Consider the following 21,676-nt stretch of genomic DNA (forward strand, 5'->3'; position numbering starts at 1 on the left):
TGAAAAGAAACATTTCGCGACCTAAATGATCATTTTTAGCCCGCAATTTCCTACAAAAACTTTCACTTCCTTGCACTGTTCGCTGGTAATTTTGTTGAAGTAAATGAAAATGGAGATACTTAAAAGCTGTTAGCTGCACACTTCCCCAGCTCTAAAATCAATATGTGTGGACCTTTGCTCATTGTGTGCGCACTTCTCCAGGTGGGGTGATAATGAAGAAAAATCCCCAAGGAATCATTTTCTTTCCCTTTCACATCCTTTAGAAATACTATGGTACCTCTCCAGAGATTTGAACCCTCCTTTTTAAAAGCCGTTTCCTCTGAAGAAGTTCCTAAAGTGACACTACCTGTTCCTTGAGGAGAGTGGGTAGTGAATGCCTCTTTAGATTTTCTTACTTCAGGAGGAGTTGATGTGGTGGGTGGCTGCTCCTTTGGGCACAGAAATGCTTCAGGAGGGGCTTGTGCAGTCAGAGCCTGGGTGGCAGTGGTCAAATTGTGCCAGATACTTGCCACATGCACAGGATTGCCCCAGAAAGCTGCAGTTTAATTTAGTATTCCTGGAAGAACAGGCTTCTGGAGGTAAATGGTGCTGGTGCAGTGGCCTGAGCATGATCATATATGAGAGCTGTGCCTTCTGATATGTTTTAGTGCCTCTATATCAGTGTCCCAGCTTCTGCCCTTTCACAGGCTCTAAACAAAATGCATCATGAAGGAACATGTTGGAGATAAAAGGGAGACTGGGGGAAATGTCAAACTTCTCTGGAAGGAAGTGGGAGAACTGATGGAACATAGGATTATGAGGAAGGCTGATCTGCTCAGTGACTACTGTGCCTCTGTTCACTGGCAAGTGCTGCATCTACACCAGCCCAGTCACAAAAGGAGAAGTCAAGGACTGAGAGAACAAAGGAGTAACAGTGTTGGTACATGAGGGAAGAGTAACTGATGTCATCTGGCTGTACCTGTGCAAAGCATTTGACATTGCCAGCACAACATCCTTTTCTCTAAACTGGAGAGGTGAATTTACGATGGACCACTTGGTAGATAAGGAATTGCCTGGATGGTCACACGGAAAGGTTTGTGGTCAAATGGCTCAATGTCCAAGGCGAGAGCAGTGACAAGAGGCAACCTCAGGGGTCAGTGCTGGGACTGGAGCTGTTCTCCACCTTTGTCAGTGACACTGACAGTGAGACTGAGGCACCTTCAGCAAGTTTGCCAATGACCCTGAGCTGACTGGTGCAGTCAACGTGCTGGAGGGAAGAGATGTCTCCAGAATGACCTGGACATGCTTGAGAAGTGGACCCATATCAACTTCATGAAGTTCCAAAAGGGAAGTGCAGCATCCTGCATCTGGGTTGGGACAATCCCAAGCACAAACACAGGCTGGACAGAGAATGTGTTATGATCAGATTAGGGAGAGATGCCTCTGCCCACATGAAGGTGCAAATGAGACCATATGATGACAAGGTATAGATTTTATTTAACATGGGTTTTATTTAACTAGAAATGTGTAGGAGATAGAAAGAAGTAGGAGAGATCTCAGAGAGAAAGAGAACAGAAGAGAATCTGTTGGAACTAGATGATCTTTGAGGTCCTTCCCAAACTAAACCATTCTGTGATGCTAGACACATCTTTTTTTCTTTTTCTTCTTATTTTTCTTTTTCTTTTTATTATTCTTTTTCCTTCTCCTATTCTTATTCTTATTCTTATTCTTATTCTTATTCTTATTCTTATTCTTATTCTTATTCTTATTCTTATTCTTATTCCCTTCCTGGAACCTATAAATTTCTTCTAGGGACAGCTCCTGTTCAATGCTGGCTTCCCCTTGGGACCCTTCCCAATGAGTCTGGGGAGTGCTTTGGGGGTCTTTGATGGAATATGGCACCTCCTCAGCTGCCTCTCTCGTGAATGTCCCATGGATGTGGCCTTCCTGGGGTGGGGGGTTTGACAGCTTAGCCAGTGTGTGTGAGGGAGGATGGGTGTTCACTGTCTCTGACCAGCCTCAGCCCCAAAACTCTCCTCCTCCCTTCTTGGTTTTGGGGGAGTGTGTGCAAACGTGGCCTCATCAGATGAGCCTGTGGCCTATGGCCTGCCCCAGGCCAAGCCTGGCCCGAGCTTATTTTCAGGACAGCTGCTGGGTTTGGCTTTCTTGTAGATTCATTCTTCTCCCTTAGTCTTGTTTCCTTGTCCCTAGACCAGAGGTAATTGAACAATAGTGTCACATTTATCGTGTCTCAAGTTCTGTTAGGCAGCTAAAGTTGCAGTCAGGTGGAGGAGGGGTGGGCTTGGGAGGTCTCAGCCTCTTTATATAATTTTGCCATTATGGGCAAAACTGCTTCATAACAGTGTTTAAGTCATTACCGGTAACACTTCAGTCTCTGGCTGTGCTGATGTGTCCAGAGCCCCTGTGAGGCTTTGGACATAGTGCCACATGACACCTTGAGCCCCACGCTGCAGAGCCCTGGCTTTGGAGGGTGGGCTATGCAGGGCATGAGGAATTGCCAGATGGATCCAGCCAGGGCATTGTGGTCAGTGGCTCCATGGCCAGGTGGAGGTTATTTTGAAGGGTGTCCCTCAGGGCTCTGCCCTTGGCCCTGGGGTTTTTGAATGGCTTTGCCAGTGATGCAGAGAGTGGCTGGAGCTCCCCCTCAGCACGGGCAGGAAGCAGGAAGCTGAGCGTGGCAGGGGCTGAGGAGAAGCTCATTGTGAGCTGGCAATCTGTGCTGCCAGCCCAGAAAGCCACCCATGGGCTGGGCTGCATGGAGAGGAGTGAGGAGCAGCAGGTCAAGGGAGGTAATTTTGACCCTCTAGTCCATTGTTTGAGACCCCACCTGGAACACTACATCCCTGTCTGGGGGCCCCAGCATAAGAAGGACGTGGGCCTGTTACAGTGAGTTCAGAGGAGAGCAATTAAGATCCTCGAAGGGTTGGAGAACCACTGCTTTGAAGACAGGCTGAGTGTTGGCATTGTTTAGCCTAGAGAAGAGAAGACTCCAGGGGAACTCTAGACCCCTGCCAGTAAAAGGGCCCCCCACAAGAATGATGGAAAGAGACTGTGTAGTGATAGAAGAAAGGGTAATGGACTTCAACTGAAACAGATACAGATGAAATATTAGGAAGAAATTCTTTACTGTGAGGCTGGTGAGGCTTTGGCACAGCTTTCCCAGAGACACTGTAGATGCCCCCTCCCTGGAAAGGAAGAAATCCTTCAGGTTTGTCTTAAGTGGAGCAATGAGATGAAGCAGAATGATACTCATTTATTAACCCTGCACTCTTGTTTCCAATAAACTGTTGGAGATACTAGTAGGGAGTCCTCTCAAGTATTTATCATTTTTGTTTCCTGATCAAGTAAATGTTACATGAATTTTCTGTGTAGCCATGTAATTTCCATTAACAGTAATAGTAATTGTAAGCATGTAGAAAGAGGGTGGCTTATCCTGTGATCTTCCCTATTAAAAAGTAGTTAACTGATTAAGGTTAGGATACCACAAGCCACTTCATACCATCCCTGAACTCTCTGCAACCCCATTATCTTCATTAGGCTTGTGTGGGTGTAATTAATTGGTGTTTAGTTACCAGTTGTGTTGAATGAAAAGAATTTAGTTCTATTTCTCTTAGTTTTATTGGCCCCATGGTGCTAACAGGCTAAAGTGTAATTAAAAACTCTCTAATCAAACTATATGCAGCAAGAGCCAAGGAACAAACCCAGTGAGGAAAAGCCTGTGATTGGTGTAACACTGGCCTTAGAAAAATGACTGGGTACAAATTCTTTTTATTTGTAGTAGTTCTTTTTATTTGTTTTTAAACTGTGAAGATACTTCACTTATATCAACACATACATTAAAACCCCATCTGTGTAATTGCAATCATGACATAGCTGGGGGTGACATCATATTTTGATGTTTTCTCAACAGATTTTACCCCAAATCTTCTAGACTACCTCTTCTTTTGGTTTCAGAGATAAATGTGTTGTGCTTCTTTTGAGAGCAACTACAGTTTTTTCTCAGCTCAAGCCCCTATTATAACTCTTGTGCCAGGAAACAAATTGCCATCAGCTTTTCCTTGTTTATGATATTTATGATGTGTTGTGCGTGTTCCCTTTTTCACATGCATCTCCTTTGGATATAAATACGTGGTGCTAATCAGGCACACTCTAAACTCAAGTACAATACCGCATGCTTAAGGGTTCCACGAAGGATTTGGTTTTTGCTGTTCTAAAATGCATCTTTAAAGATATAAACTTGACCCTTAAATCAATTAAGATCATGGTCTCACTGCCATCTGTGTTCTTGTAGGATTTCACAGAGGAGTAATGTGTGTTTGTTCCACCAACAAGGGCTTCTTTGAAGTCAGCTCTCAGTACATAAAACTGCATGACATTTCCAATAAAATCAGGATTCTCTTTTTACCTTGGTGATATAAATTTTCTTCTACAGATATGTTACTGCTTTTGAGACATTTCATTTTTTTTAACAAAAGCCTTTTTAATGATTTTTCTTTTTATACGTAAAATGCTTCTGTAGTGTTTCTTTTTATTCTAAATATTCTATATCCTCTAAAGAAAAAACTCCCTGAAGTAACAAAGCTAAATAAAGCTTTATGTATAAGATTAAACAAAACATTCTGTCCTTGGACATGGCTGAACACAACATTTAGATTAGACTTTTAATCTAGATTAAAACTTACAAGTACTTAAGTTATATATATATATATATATTGCATATTTGGAAATGTCTAATAATTATTTAAGACTTCCCCCAACTCCCCCAGCACTATTATTTTAATTTCCCAAGTACTCATATTAGAGTTCACTTGCCTTGAGTAATCATTCTCCGCTCCAATGGTTACTTCAAGTTGAGTGGGCTTTCGTACTAATTTCTTTCTAAACTTTGAGGATCCTTCCTGTGGGTCTGTTCAGCTCCTGCTGTGCGAGGGGTGAGCCTGGCCGTGTCCGAAGGAGCCTGCTGAACTGCAGGGTGAGAGCTCACAGGCTTTGATTTATCACTCTGACTCCAAAGGGGATTTGGAACACACAGTATTTAAAGACAAGTTTTGAGCCCAGTTTTGAGTTTACAGAAGGTCATCCTCAGATTTGTGGGGTATTAGGTGGGTTTTGTAGTGTGTGGGGTTTTTTTAATCTAATGCACAGGTTATTGATGAATGTTAGGTTTACTCTTGGATGTCAGGAGTTTGCTACAGGATTTCTCTGTGTGTGCATTTTGAAGTAACTGTTGTGAACTTTAGGCCATTACTAAATCCTACATCATTCAAGGACCCTGACGGGATGGATTACAGGGAGTTTTGTCTGCACTGTCAATATGCTACTCCGAAATGTTAACACACTTACAAATATATACAGAGTCTGAATGTCATCAGGCTTTGTGAAATTCATAATCAGTGTTTTCTTTTAGATGAAAATGTGTGTTAATACACCAGTTACTGCATATGAGGTATTGACTTAATTTCAAAGAGGACGCAGCAATAATACATTCATAGTACATAATACAATTTATACAAAAGTGCAATCAAACTTAGACATAAACAGAGTTAGAGAATGACAGACAGAAAATTTGTTACAATGGAATTACTCTTTTCTACCTGTTTGTTGAAAGAAGAAATCTTCCTAGAAAGAATTACTTCATACCTTTCCAAAGGTTCTGAGCACTAAAGCACTTTTTTTTTTTTTTAATACTTTCCATTCATTACTCTCTCTATGAAAAATTTGAATTTTGCAGATTTTTTTTAATTGAAATTTTATTAGCTTCACCTTTCATGTTTTGCATCTTCTTTTTTTATATTGAATTAGAAATCTAAATTTGCTCAGGCACTGGAGAAGTGGCGCCTGCAGTTCGAAATGCAGAAACTTTTGGGGTGATGGGAAGCAATTTGTAGGTTATATTACTGCTTATCAGAGCAAAGGTTTATGTGACTGAGAAGTGAAGCCTGACTAGTGCAGAAGAACTGGTGATCTATGGGATACATGAAAAATAAAGTTTGAAATCTGTGTTAGTTACAAATATGTAATAGCAGAAAAGAATATCACAATGAGGGAGAAAGTGTTTACTGAGTTCTCAAATTCTGTAACTTGTGGACAGATTTTAAGAGAAGCTTTTATGCTTCTTTCTAGTTAAAATGAAGCTGGTAGTAGAATGGTTTAAGGAGTTCAAATGAAAAAGATAATTTGTACATTACTGTAGGGAATTGTCGTATTCCTGCATCTTGTTATTTTGTTGTTGTTGTTTTGGGGTTTTGGTGTTTTGTTTGGTTTAGGGGGTTTTGGTTGGTTGTTTTTGTTTGTTTGCTTTGGTTGTTTGGTTTGGTTTGGGTTTGTTTGTTTTTGGTGTTTTTTTTTTATTTGGTTGGTTTTCTTGTTTTTGTTTTTGCTTAAACACATTTATTTTGGGAGCAAACTGAATATGGAAGAAGAGGAAGAGTGACATTTTTTTCCCCATGGTATATCTCCTGATTTTTACAACCTTAATCACTTGGGGCATGTCTTGAACTTTTAACCTTCTTTCCCCAGCACTGATGCAGTGAATAATGGACTCTCCTGCTTGACACATAACTAGATTGCAGTTCAAAGTGGATGTCACAAGCACTATTGCACCATCTGGAGCAAAAGCTTGACTATCATTTCATGATAAGCCCATAAGATCATATGAATTTATAACTGACTTAATTTCTTCCATTTCACTAATTCAAGTTTCTTTAATTAAAAAAAATGTTTGTTTGTTTGTTTGGCTTTGTTTCAAAAAACTTGCCTCCCATTGTGGTATTTTTACACAACTCTGCAAAATTTTCATTTCTCTTATGAAAGTCACATGACATTTATAACCATTTTAGTCCCTTTTTTGCTACAAACAAATTTTAAATAGCTCCCCTGGGGCTAGGGAAATGCTGTGTGAGCTGTGGAGGCAAAATTCCCTATGTTCCCCTATTTCTGTTGTTATCTTTAATTGTTTTCTTCACTTCAAGACTCATTTAGTTAATTAAAAAAAAAAAAAAAAAAAAAAGGAAATAAATTTTTGAAGTGAGATGTGATTGTAAACTGAAAAGCTTTTCCAAGTCTGACTTCTGAAGGATACATAATATTAACAGTTTCATATAAGACACTCAGACATATGTTTGAATGACATCCAGCTCATGCAATGAAATATACCTTATTTTGTAGGAAAAGAATCTATTGACTGGCATTAGTGCTTGGGGTGTACTCATCCATGAAATACTGGTTTTATAAATTTTTTGTACTGAGAGAATCCCATTAGAAGCTCGTTGTGTGGCTTGTCTCAAAGCAGTAGATTTTGAGTGAGCCTGTGCACCTTTGACTTCCATTGAAAATCGATGACACTTGTAAATGCATAGCATTTCTGACAGAAAGGCTGGAAATTAAAGAGTTCCATGACCATGAGGTCAGTCTGGTGGGTTTGTAGTGTTTTGGAAGAGATGTGACTCTTGGTGCAATAACCAGGCATGGTGCATTTCCACAGAAGGGATTAGTTCAGATTTCAAGTATCTCTGTTTTCTAAAATTAAGCAGTGGCTGATACAAACATGAAGATAGTGAATGTTTCTAACACAAAACCTGCATTCATTGTCCTCAGACACTGATAAAAATGCTTCAAAATTCAAACACATATGAACCAATGTAGAAATATTCTAATCTTGAATGTGGCTTGGTTTTAGAAAATATTTTTGGTTCAACTGAACAGTCGAAAGCTCTATGAAATAAATTGGGTAATTAACATGATGACTTTCCACAGCAGGTAAAATAAACAAGAACAGCATCAATTTCCAATATATAAAGAAAATGCTGTTTAATATTAGCATTTCAGATTCCTAGAGCACAAGGGTGCAGCTTTCAAATGAATTTTCACAAAACTTGATCTTTCTTTCTATGCTATGATGTAAATTACAGACTCACAACCATTTAGGCTGGAAGAGTCCTTCTGAGATCAGCTACTCCATCTCAGGCAGGGTCCTGCTCAGGACCTGCTCAGGCAGGGTTCCCAGGATCATGTGCAGTCAGGTTTGGAATGTCCCCAGAGGGAGACTCCTTAACCTCTCTGGGCCACTTGCTCCAGTGTTTGACTGCACTCATGGTAAAATTTAGTTTCTTGTCTTACACTGAATGTGCTGATTTTTGATTTGTGCCTATTGCTTCTTGTTTTGCCAATGAGATCTACTGAGAGGACTCTGAATTTTTCCTCTTCATTCCCTCCCATCAAGTATTTACACACATTGCTGACAGCCCCCTGAGCCTTCTCCTTCCCCCACTGAAGGGTTCCAGCTGTCTCAGCTTCTGCCATTATGGGACACTGCAGCCCCTTAATCATCTTTGTGCCCTGCACAGGACTCACTCCAGTAAGTCCTTCTCTTTCTTGCATTAATTGCACTGATGGAATTGCACAGCCCTGTTTGGTTGTGGTGTATTGATACAGTGTATTTCATTATATTAGCGTAAGAAAAGTTATGGTTCAATGGAGAATAAGTGGAATTGTGCTGAAGAATAGAATTCAGTGTCAGATTTCTGTCAGGATGTATTGTTTATTAGAAAATCTGCTTGCTATCCACTGAAAAAATATTGTCTACTCCCTGTCTGTTGCACTGATAGGAATGTACCTTTAATTTTATACAGATCTGCTCCTTTCTAATCTCCATTTCTTACAAATAGCTGATGAAACAACATGAGGGGAGAAGTGAGAAAAAGAGGTTTTTGACAGAAGACTTTGCAGAACAGGAAGGAGATGGTAAATTTGCATTTGTATGTTTTGTGAAATGCACCTAAATCAGTGAGGAGAACTGTATGTAAAACTCATCAGGCTTCAACCAGCAAATAATCACTACACCTAATGTGCCCAAATAGCCATCATAAAATTCATCATTTTCCTCAGCAAAGAAAAAGGATATATATTTTTTGGGTTTTTTCGCTGATGTTTAGTGATTAAGCCAAGAGTAGTACCAAATGTACATAGTTGCCTTTGAGTGTAAAACCTTCAGGTATTTTGACTGTGCCAGTTTATTAATTCTCAGTTACCTGCTCCATGCATGGGGAGAGAAGCAGTCCATCACACACAGACTAGAACATTCTGTGTATAAGTAGGTGACACACTGAAATTATTTTGAGAAGTGCTTACTATTGCTCTGTTTTAAAAGTTAAATGGTATCCTGGCACTTACAAGCTGGAATCCACAAAAGGCTATTGGATCATCTACTCCTCATCTCATGTGTTTATCAAGCATATGATCTACAAGTTGAAAGGCTTTTAGGCTTAAATCTAAGATGGATTACTGCCTGCTTGCAGCAAAACATCTTAATAAACATGGCTCTCAATTTTGTTTTAATTCTACCCATATTCTGTGAGGATAAGAATCAAGAAAAAGAGCACAGGAACATCTTAAATTCCCTGGCTCCTTGTCAGAAGATAGCAGAGCTTTTCTTTTGTGTTTCCTGCTTAAAAAGGATCATTTTTTCAGGATCATCATGAAGTGTTTGTGAAGCTCCTGCACTAGTCTGCCCTGTAATGAGAGTTCATTCAAAGGCCAAGTTGTTTCAGGACAAGCATCAGTAGCAATTACCACTTCCAGCTTTTCTCCAGAAGTGTGAGTTTTTGTCAAGGGCTCCAGAGTCAGACTGCTAACCTAAGCTTCAGACACAAAGAGAGATCAGTCACTCTCAGTTTCCTATATGACAGTTCCTCATGTTGAAGTTTTAGGTAGAATTTCAACTTCAATTTTGATAAACAAGTTATGATGTTATTGAAAAAAAAAAAGTTCCCCTTGCAATGATCAATTTTTCAAACTATATTCATAAAAATAATAAGAGGAAATTATATTTCATATATCTACAGAATCCTTTTATTTCACTATTGCAAAACTTATCCAGCAAAAGCCTCTAAGTAATTAAGAAGTTATAAAATGGACTTCAGAAATCATTGCTGAGTTTAGTTGGATACTCACACTATGATTAATTCAGATTTTCAAGGAGTAACACCTACAGCACATGGCTTTATATAGCAAAACATAACCATGAAGATAGGTCTAAAATAGTGTTCAGTTCCTGAAACATCCAATGTATAAACAAGTTGTACATCTAGCTCTCTGCATAGTTAAACTGGTGTAAGTTTGGTTGAATAATATTGCAAGACTGAGGCCTTTATCTCTCCAGATATCAGTCACTGATTTGGGTGGTGTAATCCTGTGATGCTACAAAAAACAAGTCATATAGTTGCCTATGTTGGAGTTCCTTTCCAAAGAATAAGGAATTTCCCTATGTTGGTTCCTCAGCAATTCAGCATATGAATGGCCTGTAATGATCCAGCTGCTGATTCAGCTCTCAACTCTTTTCACAGAACTCTAAGAAGCTTTCAAAAGCTATTTTTTTCTTTATGAAATTCACAGTAAAAAGAATTGATGGCTATGGCTATGTGATGGTGTATTATTGTTGACAGTGCACATGCAGTATGGGAAAAGTGGGAAATGGAAAAGGATAAAGGATGAGTTTTTGTGCAGTTTTTCCAGGTGTGCTCTGAGTAAATTTTTGCATGTGTGGGTTTTTTCCCTTGCTTATTTGCCCTGTCAGTCAAATAAATGGAGATCTTGATGTCATACAAAATCTCTAGAGCCTGTATACTTTAGTGATAAAAAGCATTATGTCTGTGGGTGTGCTCTTGAATTGTTCATCAGGGCGTAACATCACGTGGGTTTTGGCAGTGACAGTGTGTGTTTCAGGTGAAGAAGTGAATTAAATAGTGGCCCAAACTATTTCTGGTATTTTAATTGTACTTAAATTTGGAGCGAAATAGTTAAATTACTTTCTTTTGGTATGTCACTTTTCTGTCAGCTGTCGTTTCAGCTCAGAAACTTTTGTATGAAGAAAATAATTTAAGATTAAATTTTAAGATTACAAAGAAATTGCATTCGTTTGAGCTCTAGAAATGGAATAGGGATTGGGGGAAATGCAAACCAGGCAATTCTACATTATAGTCTTCCAAAGCTGAAGTAAACGTGAGAAACACTAAGTGTGTATGCCTACATTGTTTAGGTTGTTTTAAAAGTCATGAAAATATAAAGTACGCTCAAAATGTTGCTTATAAAGTAAGTTCACCCAGGAGAGCTGGCCACTGCAAACTCGCTAAATGCACCCAGATAGGCACCTATATAGGAGCTGCCTCTTCTTTGCCTCCTCGTTCTTGAACTTCACTAAGAGCTTTCAATTGCTCTGACATTTTCAGCAAAGGAAGTAATAGTTGTTGCTGAGCAGTATTCTACAGGCAATTATCTTATCTGATTGTTGGAGCAATCCCCACTAGAAAGCAACCAATGCGATCAAGTTAAATCATTACAGCAAGGCAGGAGAAACAGAGGGAAGGACAAATGGAGGGAAAAGGGGCTCATCTCATTAACGGGTGCCTGTGCTGCCGGCCTCAGAACGGCAGACAATGAAGTTAGCCTGGAAGACAAAGCCGTGCAGTTGCCTCCTGTAGCTGTTGACAGGTCTGAATCCTCTCTTCCAGAGCCTATTGTGGCTATAGCGCGAGGCACCTGCAGAAAATGTGCCAAAACTAGGCAGGGAGCACTGGCTTTTCAATAAGCTGTCACCTCTCTCTCTCCCTTCAGCCACCGCTCGAGTTCCCAGCGGGAGAGGAGAAGCCATACTGAAGAACTAGACTGGAAAACAGTCATGTGATGGGAAAAGGGGTCACAGATAGAGTCCTTACAGTTACCAACTTTCTGAGGCTTGGATGATTCCTCTTTTTGGGCAATTCCCAGGTTTTGTTTCTTGTTTTTTTGGGTGGCGTGGGGGTTTTTTTTGGTGTGGGGTTTTTTTGTTTGTTTGTTTTTGTTTGGTTTTGGTTTTGGTTTTTGGTTTGGTTTTTGGTTGTTTTTTTTTCTGATACTGCTTTCAAGCTAAAAACCTGCATCAAGGGGACAGAGAAGTCACCAGATGAATATCATTAGCAAATATTTTTATGAAATATCTATCTCATCTTATTTCTGCTCTAGAAGGAAAGATATGGATTTTGGTTTTGTTAATTCACCGGTAAAAATTATTTCATTGCTGCCAAAATTATCTGCTCACTTGCTGTCAACAGCTGAGTCAAAAGATCAAACCAGGCCTCTTACATGGATTTCTAAACTCATTATTGTGCTTTAAAAATGTATATCTAGAATTCCATGTTGTTTCAAAGGCTACACACATTTGTTTGAAAAGAGAATGCAAACACGTGTTTGTGTATAGATAGACACACAAAGAGAGTAAGAATTTACATGACATAATCTATAGATCCCAGAGCATTTATGAAAGAAACAAGTGATACAATGCAATTTCCTGCCATCCATTGAGCCATACCCAGCCCATCCTCCTGCAGTGACCAGTGGCTCTTGGCCAACTCCCTTCAGTTCTGTGATGTGGAATATCCCTTGGGCAAGTTGGGCTCATTTTCCTGGCTGTGCTTCCTCACAACTTCTTGATCACCTCCTCACTGGCAGAGCATGGGAAACTGAAAGTCCTTGACTTAAACACTACTTAGCAACAACTAAACACATCAGTTTATTATCAGCATCATTCTCATGCTAAATCCAAAACCCAGCACTGTGCCAGCTACTAGGAAGAAAACGAGCTCTATCCCAGCCAAGAGCAGGAGAGATGCATAGCCAAGTTTTGGGTTTGGTTTTTTTTATCCTGATATGGTATGTGCATGACTTGGAAACAGTCAGGGACTGGAATCTCTGGGTAGGCCAGTGTGTGATAAAATGATAATATTATTATTTCATTTTTTAAAATTAGGTGCTGAGAAAAAGGACAAACTTCCATGGGCTTCAGACCAAGGAGGAGTTGGGTTTGGAAGCAGTATCTTCAGTACCTGAGTCCAAAATTGTGAGAGATCTATTTTAATCTCTTCTTACATTGGTGCTTTATTTAGAAAGCATAAATAAGAGGCCATGTAGCTAGAATGTAGATGGAATGTACATAGAATGTAATGGAATGACTTCCTAACAAATGAAAAAAATATTTTCTTTTGTGGGAAAAAAGTGTTGCTGGCAACATATAGCTGTTATAGGCTGAGGGAGAAAATTCCAAAATCTGGGGTAATATGGTCTTTATCTGGGCTAAGGAATCAGCCCTAGTGCTTAATTTTGTCACTTCCATTGGAGGAAGAAGGAGATAATAGGTTCAGAGAAAATAAAAGTTACCTGGACTGGGGGATGTTCATAGGAAGCAGACATAAAATATCACAGGGCAGTACACATTTCCCAGTCCTGTCCAGTTCTTTATTAGCAAGTATATTTTTAATAATTTAATTTTCATCTCTCTTATTTCCAAAATCTGTCCCAGGATTTTTGGCAGGTATTCATAAATTATGGAAACTCTTCAGTTAAAGAACCTGGAGAAAAAATGGAGCATTGATTAACTGCCTCAAGGCTGCATACTTTTCTGCATTAACAAAAAACTTTACACAGATAAACTGCTGCTAGGGGGGACTTAATTAAGGTAGGTTGCTAATGTGCTTGAGTGGTATTTTTTGGTAATCTGTCAAAGGTAATGTGCAATGAATAAAGGAATTACAAAGAAAGAGGAGGACAGTATATTCTTAGATGTTCATTCTTTTACGCTGCTGTAGTATTTGATAGCTGTGGCAAAGGGTTGCAGGCTTACTGGATTAGGCACCTATTCTTGGATGTAACAGAAAAGAACAAGAACACAATGAATACCCTTAGAACAATCAGGTGGACATGTGATTTTGTATCTCTGTGCTCAGGTGTGGGTTATGCCTGCTTTCCCTTTCAGATGTCCCCTTAGGCATGTTGCAGGTAGGATTGCATTTAGCTGTTCACTCCCCAACACGCTTCCCAAAAGGCAAGAGTTTGTGTCTGATTGTTTAAGGCCTTGCTTCTGCTTTGAACATGTCTCGTTCCCTTTGAAAAACAGTCTCTACCTCCCCATCCCCCTTTAGAGAAAACAAGTGAACTATTCATGCAAAAAAGTGTGTGTGTGGTTGGGAGAGTGGGGGGGCGTGCAATGCCACCGACAAACCCTATTGAAATGCATTGGCTGTTCATTTACATTCACACTTTTTTTAATAAAAATGTTAACTAATGATGTTAAATGCTTTGCCAAAGGTCCTGGCGGGTCAGTTGCCGAAGTGCCATTTCTGCCTAATTAGGGCTCTTGTGGCAGCCCAGGGGCCTCCTGATGCAGTGGGTGACAAGCCGGGAGCTGACAGCTTCAATCGGCTCCTACAGGAAGGTTGGGCTGGTCATGTTTTCTAACTCAGCCAGGTGTTAGCTGAATGTAGGGGGGGTCTTGGCCAGACCTGAGCATTCGTTTGATCTTCCTTCCTTACACTTGCTCTGTTTTGAGCTCTTCCCTTTGCCTGTCCCATCTTGTGTCAAGGTCAAGAATGAGCTTGACTAAATCAGCAATTTCATTTATCTCTGGGAGACCATTAGCAGCCCTTCTTTCTCCCCTCCCCAAATAAACCTTAGGCACTGGTGCAGAAACAGGACAGGTTCCAGAAGCCAGACACTGAGCAGTCCAGATATGGAAAGGAAAAGAAATAAATGCAGATCCTTGCATAAATAATATCCCTCCTATTTCTTTGTTGCAAACCTATTCCTTATTATTAATGTATATTAAATAAACACCTTGAATAAGACTTAAAAACATTAAATCCTTCTGCAGTCACAATCAAAAGCCCAGAACATGTTTAAAATTTTATGTCATCACTGCTATAGGAGAAAAAGTTTCTTAAAAATAGCAACAAAAATAGAATAAATGGTTTTCCTTTGACCTCACCTGCTTCTTAGTGGAACACTGACTGTCTTCCTATGTGGCCACATGCTTTGGAACAGTTGGCCAGTTTTAGGAGTCTTGAAAATTGGATCAAAAACTTATTGGAGCATTAGCTTTTTAAAGCATAAATCTTCACTTAGTTAGTCAGTAGCACTTTGACTTCAGCTGAGTTATGCTAGTTTATGTTAACTGATAAAATAACCCTTAAAACATAAACACATTGCTGACCATTGTAAAAGTAAGTCAAGATTTTCAAACTGGTTCACCCAGAAATGGCGCAAAGCATTAGACTGATGAAGGGTGAAATAATTTACTGTATTTCTTCAATGTGAGGTGAATATAATTTCCAGAAAGTGTCTGGTTTATAGAACTTGCAACTAAGATTTGTTACTCCTAAACTTAGGCTGATGAATTTAACCATTCCCCATTTACATAAAAGTCACTACATGCAGGAATTGCTTTGGCCTCTATGGAGTGAAACCACTACTGCAGTAAAAGGCAGCAGTTACATAATAACAGACAACAGGTTAATAATGCTCAATAATATTAAGGGCAGGAAACAATAAAGGAAATCATATCACTTGAGAGTTGTAGCCATATTGTAATGATAGGGTGTGTAGGGTTTTTTAAACAGGAAGACTAAAATAGGAAACAGTTGCATCCCTTCTTATTAATGATGTTAAACACTTCCTTTTTAAATTTTATTTATTTATTTTATTTGCCCTTATCTCTGATCCGAGAGACAACTCAAAAAACATTCCACTCTGGAGACAACAAATACTCTTCTCTTGCATTCAGCAAAACTGAATAAGAAATTGAAGGAATTGACAAAAAGACATGCATGGGCAGGAAGAATTCTGCTTTTGTGCAGAAATCTGCTGTGCAGTTACTCTCACGGCCACAAGGTAGATCTGAGTGTTGTTCAGCACTGGCACTTTAGACTGGAGCTGTGTGTTAGAAGTAGTCATGACCTTGGGGATATGGTGTGTGCTAACAGTCCTTGCTGCTCTCTCCCACTCAGAGGAAGGTAGTGCCAGTCACCTTCTTAATAGAGTCTCTTTAATTCTTTTGCAGTTTAGGGCAGGAACAAGCTGTGAGGCCTGACCAATGACCCATGAATCCAGTGAAGATTCACCCACTGACCTGCACTTAGCAGTGAATCAGGGCTTTAATGATTCTATATTTTTCCGCTCTTTTCATGTTTTCAATCTCTTATTTCTATTTTCATATCAGATCAGTAGAATCCATCTGTTAAAGCTAAATACAGTGACATGAGGTCTGAAAAGGTCAGGAGCAGAACAGATTTCTTTCCTCCAGATGGAAGCTTTAAAACAACAGGGAATAATTACAAATAAATGCAAGAATGGTCAGGTAACTGATCGGATTTTATCTGCCTGATCCTTGCATGATGCGAATAGAAGATCGACCTGTCCCTGAACTCTCTTGGCAGCTCCACGGAATGACTTAAACGAGATCAGCTAAAACGATTATACTGGATGGGTTTTAATGATTAGTCAAACCAATTTATCAGCTTGTTTCTCATTGGTACTTTCATTCCAGCACGATACACTGGCTGACTTTACCAAGAGCGGCTGCATCTTGTTGACAAAACAGTTTAGAGTCTTGGAGGTACAGCTTTTGAGTTTAATTGATAAGTCACTTGATAAAATACCTGTGCATGTGACATGCATGTTGTGATAGAGAAGCAGTAGGCAGTCATTGAGTTAAGCTGATGAAATTCTTGCCTTGTTAAGAATCATTTTTTGGCAATGTTAGATTAAAATGCTGGAACACTAACACCAAAACAGGCTGAAGCCTTTAAAGCTCACAAAAGCATCCGCTGTAATAAAGACAGAGTTAAATAGGGAAAATGTAAAAAAAAAGAATCAGTCTAAATATTCAATCCTGATCTTGAGTATCTGGAAAGATGAAAATAAAAACCCCATAGTGCTTTATTGTGTTCATCTAAACTTTAGGGGGTCTGTTGAGGAAAGAGGATATTCCAGCTGAACATAATAGAGCAAATTCCAGAATGATTAGAGACTGTGATGTCTAATTAATTAGCTTTTGTGGTAGTTAATTAAGTGGTCAAGAGTAGTATATGAGGCAATAAAATCTGCTTCTAGCATTTAGCAGAGCCAATGGTTATTTTTAGGATACTGATAGTGATGTAATTCTATTGTACTGCAAAACTTGCATAGAAGTTAACGTGGTTTAAGATTTGTAATATTTTTAATAATGAGAATAACAGTTAAAAGCCATGGAAAATCCACATAATGAATACTTGTGCAAAATTACTATCTATAGACACATGTTCTAAATTATTCACACAGATATTGATCCCTGGGATGTAAAATTCTACTTCCCACCAGTAAAATGAGCAGACGGAAAATAATTGCTTCATAAGAACGAAGATGGGAATTTTCTGCTATTTTTAGTAGCTTCATGTTTTTTATACCTTATCTATCGATAGATAGATGGAACTGGGCTTGTCCTAGGATTACTTATGGGATTTCTGACTCTAAAATTCTGGGGTTTTTCTTGTGGTTCCCTGATGTTCAACACTGTGAAAGCAATAAGAACATTTCTAGAAGTGCTTGGGACATCACTGTCAAATCCTTGACATAATTTTAAAATTTCTTGCAAATATCCAGTAAGCTGAAAATGGTGGCTACTACTGAAATACGACTGAAAGCTATTTAGGATATTACTGACAGCAATTTAAATGTCTCTGTTGACTACTCAGTGTTGATGAGTCATCCCAGTTTTTATTTTTGTGTAATACGAAAACTGCCTAAGTTCCTGCAAGTGCCACCTTACCTGACATCAGGACTGGATACAGATTAACAGTTCTGGCATCCGAGTTTAGTCTCCTGAAGAACAAATGGAAAAACAAGATTTGACTTAGGTGTTCTTCATTCTTAAACTTCTTGAGGACAGCCAGGTCAGATACCCAAGGCCCCCTGCTCTCCTTGGAAGGATTTCTTCATGCAGAACAGCAGATTTCAGCAGTGTTTAGTGCTTGAAACCATGTGAAGTGTGATACCAATCCCTGTCTTTTCCACGTAAACACCTTCCCAGATTTGTATGGCGTTTCCATTTCTCTGTCCAATTCAGAAACCCCAAAATGTTCCCTTTCCACTTATCTTTTTATTGAGACCTTCTGCAGCCTGTGGTAATAAATTTCTTTTTTCCTTCTCTTTTTCTATTATTCACACCTAAAGACTCCTACTGTATCTCCAAACCGTTCTGAGAGATTCCATAAAGAAGAAAATGGTTCAGGGAAAAAAATCTTTTGACTGCATTTTTTGAAAAATATTGGTACTAAAGCTACCTTAAAACTCCCTGCAGGTTTAATGAGAGTGCCTGTTAAGTTTTCTGGGTATAGAAGAGTAATTTGCTAAACAAAATCTCTGCAATCATACCTTAGTTGCTTGTCTTTTTTGTCTTTTAAACTTCAGAATAAATGAAAAATCGATCTGTATGGTCACCAAAACATTAAATTGTCTTATCTGTCACTTGTTCAACATCAGCTTCTTAAAAGGGAAAACAACAATCACAATCAGTAGTTTCTCAGTGCCTAGAAGAAAATAGAAGCTATAAATGGACAGATGAATTATGTGCTTCCAGTGGTTTTCAAGGGAAGCATTTACTGAGGGAGAAAATTGTTTTAATCTTATAACAACTAAGGAGTGTCGAGTTTGTAAAAACATGGAACACCTACACATAAACTTAATTTTTGTTGCATAGGAACAAATACAAAGTAGCTTTCAACAGAAATGATTGGGGAAACAGGCTCTTTCATTGTTTGGTGTGCTATTTTATATCTTTAACAAATCTCTGTGGAGCACTCAGGGCAACCTAAACACAGTGGCTTAGTTGAGTGTTCAAAAAAAAAAAAGAAGAGCAAATCTTCTTTTAATTGGAAATAAATATAAAGTCATGGGGTGTGCATCTTTTCTTTCTTTATTTTCAAAGAGTAGAGCAAATAAATAGCAGGAAGTAGAATCAATATCCCAAACACAGAGAAGCTTCTGCATTCTTTTCATTTCCTTGTCTTGTGTTTATTTCCAGATTTTGCTAAGGATCCACTGAAGCAAAATACAGAGCTGCAAACCTGCCAGCAGGAAACATTATTCTCATCTTTCTTTGATTAATTAATCCTGGCCACTAGAACACTCTTTCCATTCTCGTTTTTTCTTGTCCATCTCTTTCACGTTCAATAGCACAATAAAACAAACACAGAAATTGGGGAGGGAAAAATCAGAAAGCTTTCAGGAATTAAATAGTTTATTCTCTCTTTGGGAAAATAAAGTACTGGACATCCAGAACACCATAGATTATCAGTTAATAAAGACAGAAATGTAATATCTGAATCTTATGTAATAATGAGAAGGTAGCAAGAATCACCCTTAAAATTAAGCTGTTTTTTGACTGAAATCTAGAAGCCAGTTAAGGCTAAATATAAAGATGCTCCTTTTATCACCATTGAAATGTACTGCACAGTGTAATAATGAGATTTTTTTAAAAGCTGTCCTTTGTGCATGTGTGGAAGAGCTGATTAACTCACTAGGAATACTGGGGGGAGAAGGGAGGAAGGGGAGAGAAGATTGCTGAGGGCTGGGAAGTGAGGCTGCTCCTTTGGGTTTAGTTCCAATGTGTGCAGTGCAGGGAACACTAAGACAACAAGATATTTAAAATTTTGACTTTTGCATAGGGTGGCTCATCTGCCAAACCTTTCCAAAGCTGAGTAATGCCTGGGAAATGTAGATCCCATTCTTTCTTCCACTGGTGTTAAAGTAGATGTGTAAGATCAACTATTGTTGAAACTGTGAGCAAAATTAAGAAAGAAGAAGTGAACTGGTGGGGATTTTTTTAGAAGGGTTGCTTGGCTCTGGAGAATTTAAGGTTTCTTGAGATCTTCTTGCAAGTAGGTTACAACTTTACACACAGAAAAAATGCCCAGCAAGTTCCCATCTGCTTCTACTTTATTTTACTGAAGCCACGTTGTGGGAGCTGCCTCAGACTCCACCCATACAACGACTTTGAAGATAGAATTGAGTTTCTTTAGGGTTAGTGAAATGACAATAGCAAACCCACTTATAGCTGGTGGTAGCACATGGAAAGGCAGCAAGTGGAATATAATGGGTGAAATATGGCAAATACGGGTATGGGAAGAGGAAGGTTCAAGCTCTTGGGTGGAACCTGACAACTGAGGATTTAGATCTTGTGTGGAATTCTGATTGCTGCTTTTCCTCTTGAATCTCTGGATTCATTTGTCCACAGGAAAAAGGAGGGTGAATGATATCTGCAGGGGCTAATATTTATTCTATTTGCTATAGAAGGTTAAGCATAATTAATGACTTCTATGAATACAGATACATGTTTCTTACACACCAAGGGGGTTATTAATACACCTGTCTTTGAAACAACTCTAAATTCTTGGAGTATTTGACAGTTTTTAAATCTTTTCTACGTTGCTTTGCCACTGCTTTTTACCTTATAAGATGGATGGCAAACATTCATTCCATTTAAAAGTTTCTTTTACCATGAATTACTATTTTTAAGTTTTAAACAGATTGTCTGCTTGGGATTTATCCATTGGTCCATACAAAATAATATGATTATTTTAAGTAGACTTGATTATTTGGGTAAGGTGGCCTGTTTATTGTTTCTTATGAGTTTTTTTGTGTTTGCACCTCTAGATGAAATGAAATTTAAAAAATGCACTAAGATTTTCCAGCCTCGCAGATGTTTAGGGCTCAGTACATAAAAATAAATGCAATTGCACATTACTAGTTGAAATTCAGGAAATGTAATAGAAATTATAAATCTTTAAGATCAGATTTGATCCTTACATGTGAGGACTGTAGTTTTCATGTATTATGTAAGATTCAATGCCTTTAAGAACAGATATCTATGTTCCAACAAATATGATACCCTGAACAACATGTGGTTGTCAATGGAAATTCGGCCAAAGAGAATTCTTCTGACAAATGAAACATAAGATTCTAATTAATGTAAAGCACAGCCTATCTAATTTTTTCCTCAGTCTTATTTTACTGGATTTTGGAGCTACATTTGTGAGCAAAATTGTTAAATTCTGCTAATTTATTATGCCTCTTTTTAGGCAGTGCTCTTCCTGTTTTTATGGAAATACCACAGAGGGTCATGTGCAGCAGTGAAAAGCTGCTGCATCCATCAGTGTGGAATAAATGGTACACAAGACCAAATTGAAGTTTTCTGCATAAAGACATTTCCCAGCTCTTGTTGTTCCTCGACATAGTACTGAAGGAGATGAAAAATCAGGCCAGAAAAAGAAATGTTAGGAATAAATAAAATTATTGTTAAAATGTCAGTCAGTGAAATACAGTGGGAAGGTTTATGGTGAGGACCAGAATTAAACATGTGGAAGAATCTAGAAAATCAAAATTTGTAAATAACTATAGCCTAGAGGCTTTTCATATGTCAGTCACTGGCCTCCTCTACTGAGGGCAGCTAAAATGTTAACAGTTCTTTTTTTGGGTGGATGACATTTAAAAGCTCAGGAATGGAAAACTTGCCTTTTTCATTTTAAGTAACTGTATACAAACATGTATTTATGAAATGTAATTTTTGATTGCCACCAAAGGAGGCTCAGAAGTGGGCATAAATCAGTCCACAACAGTTACCTTACCGTAAGTACTTCTTTATTGCCTTTTTATTATAAAATTAAAATGAAGCAAAACAAAACAACAGAATTCATGTTGCTGTTTCTGTGTCTCCAATAGCTGATCAGTAATAGCACAAGGGTAAAGGTAAGGTCAGCAAAAGGTTTCTTGTGGAAATACCAGCCAGATCTCTGGGGTCTCGTCGTGTCTCTTGCAGAAATTTTATGGGAAAGCTAAG

Source organism: Sylvia atricapilla, chromosome 8 (assembly GCF_009819655.1).
Source record: "Sylvia atricapilla isolate bSylAtr1 chromosome 8, bSylAtr1.pri, whole genome shotgun sequence".
NCBI classification, from domain to species: Eukaryota; Metazoa; Chordata; class Aves; order Passeriformes; family Sylviidae; genus Sylvia; species Sylvia atricapilla.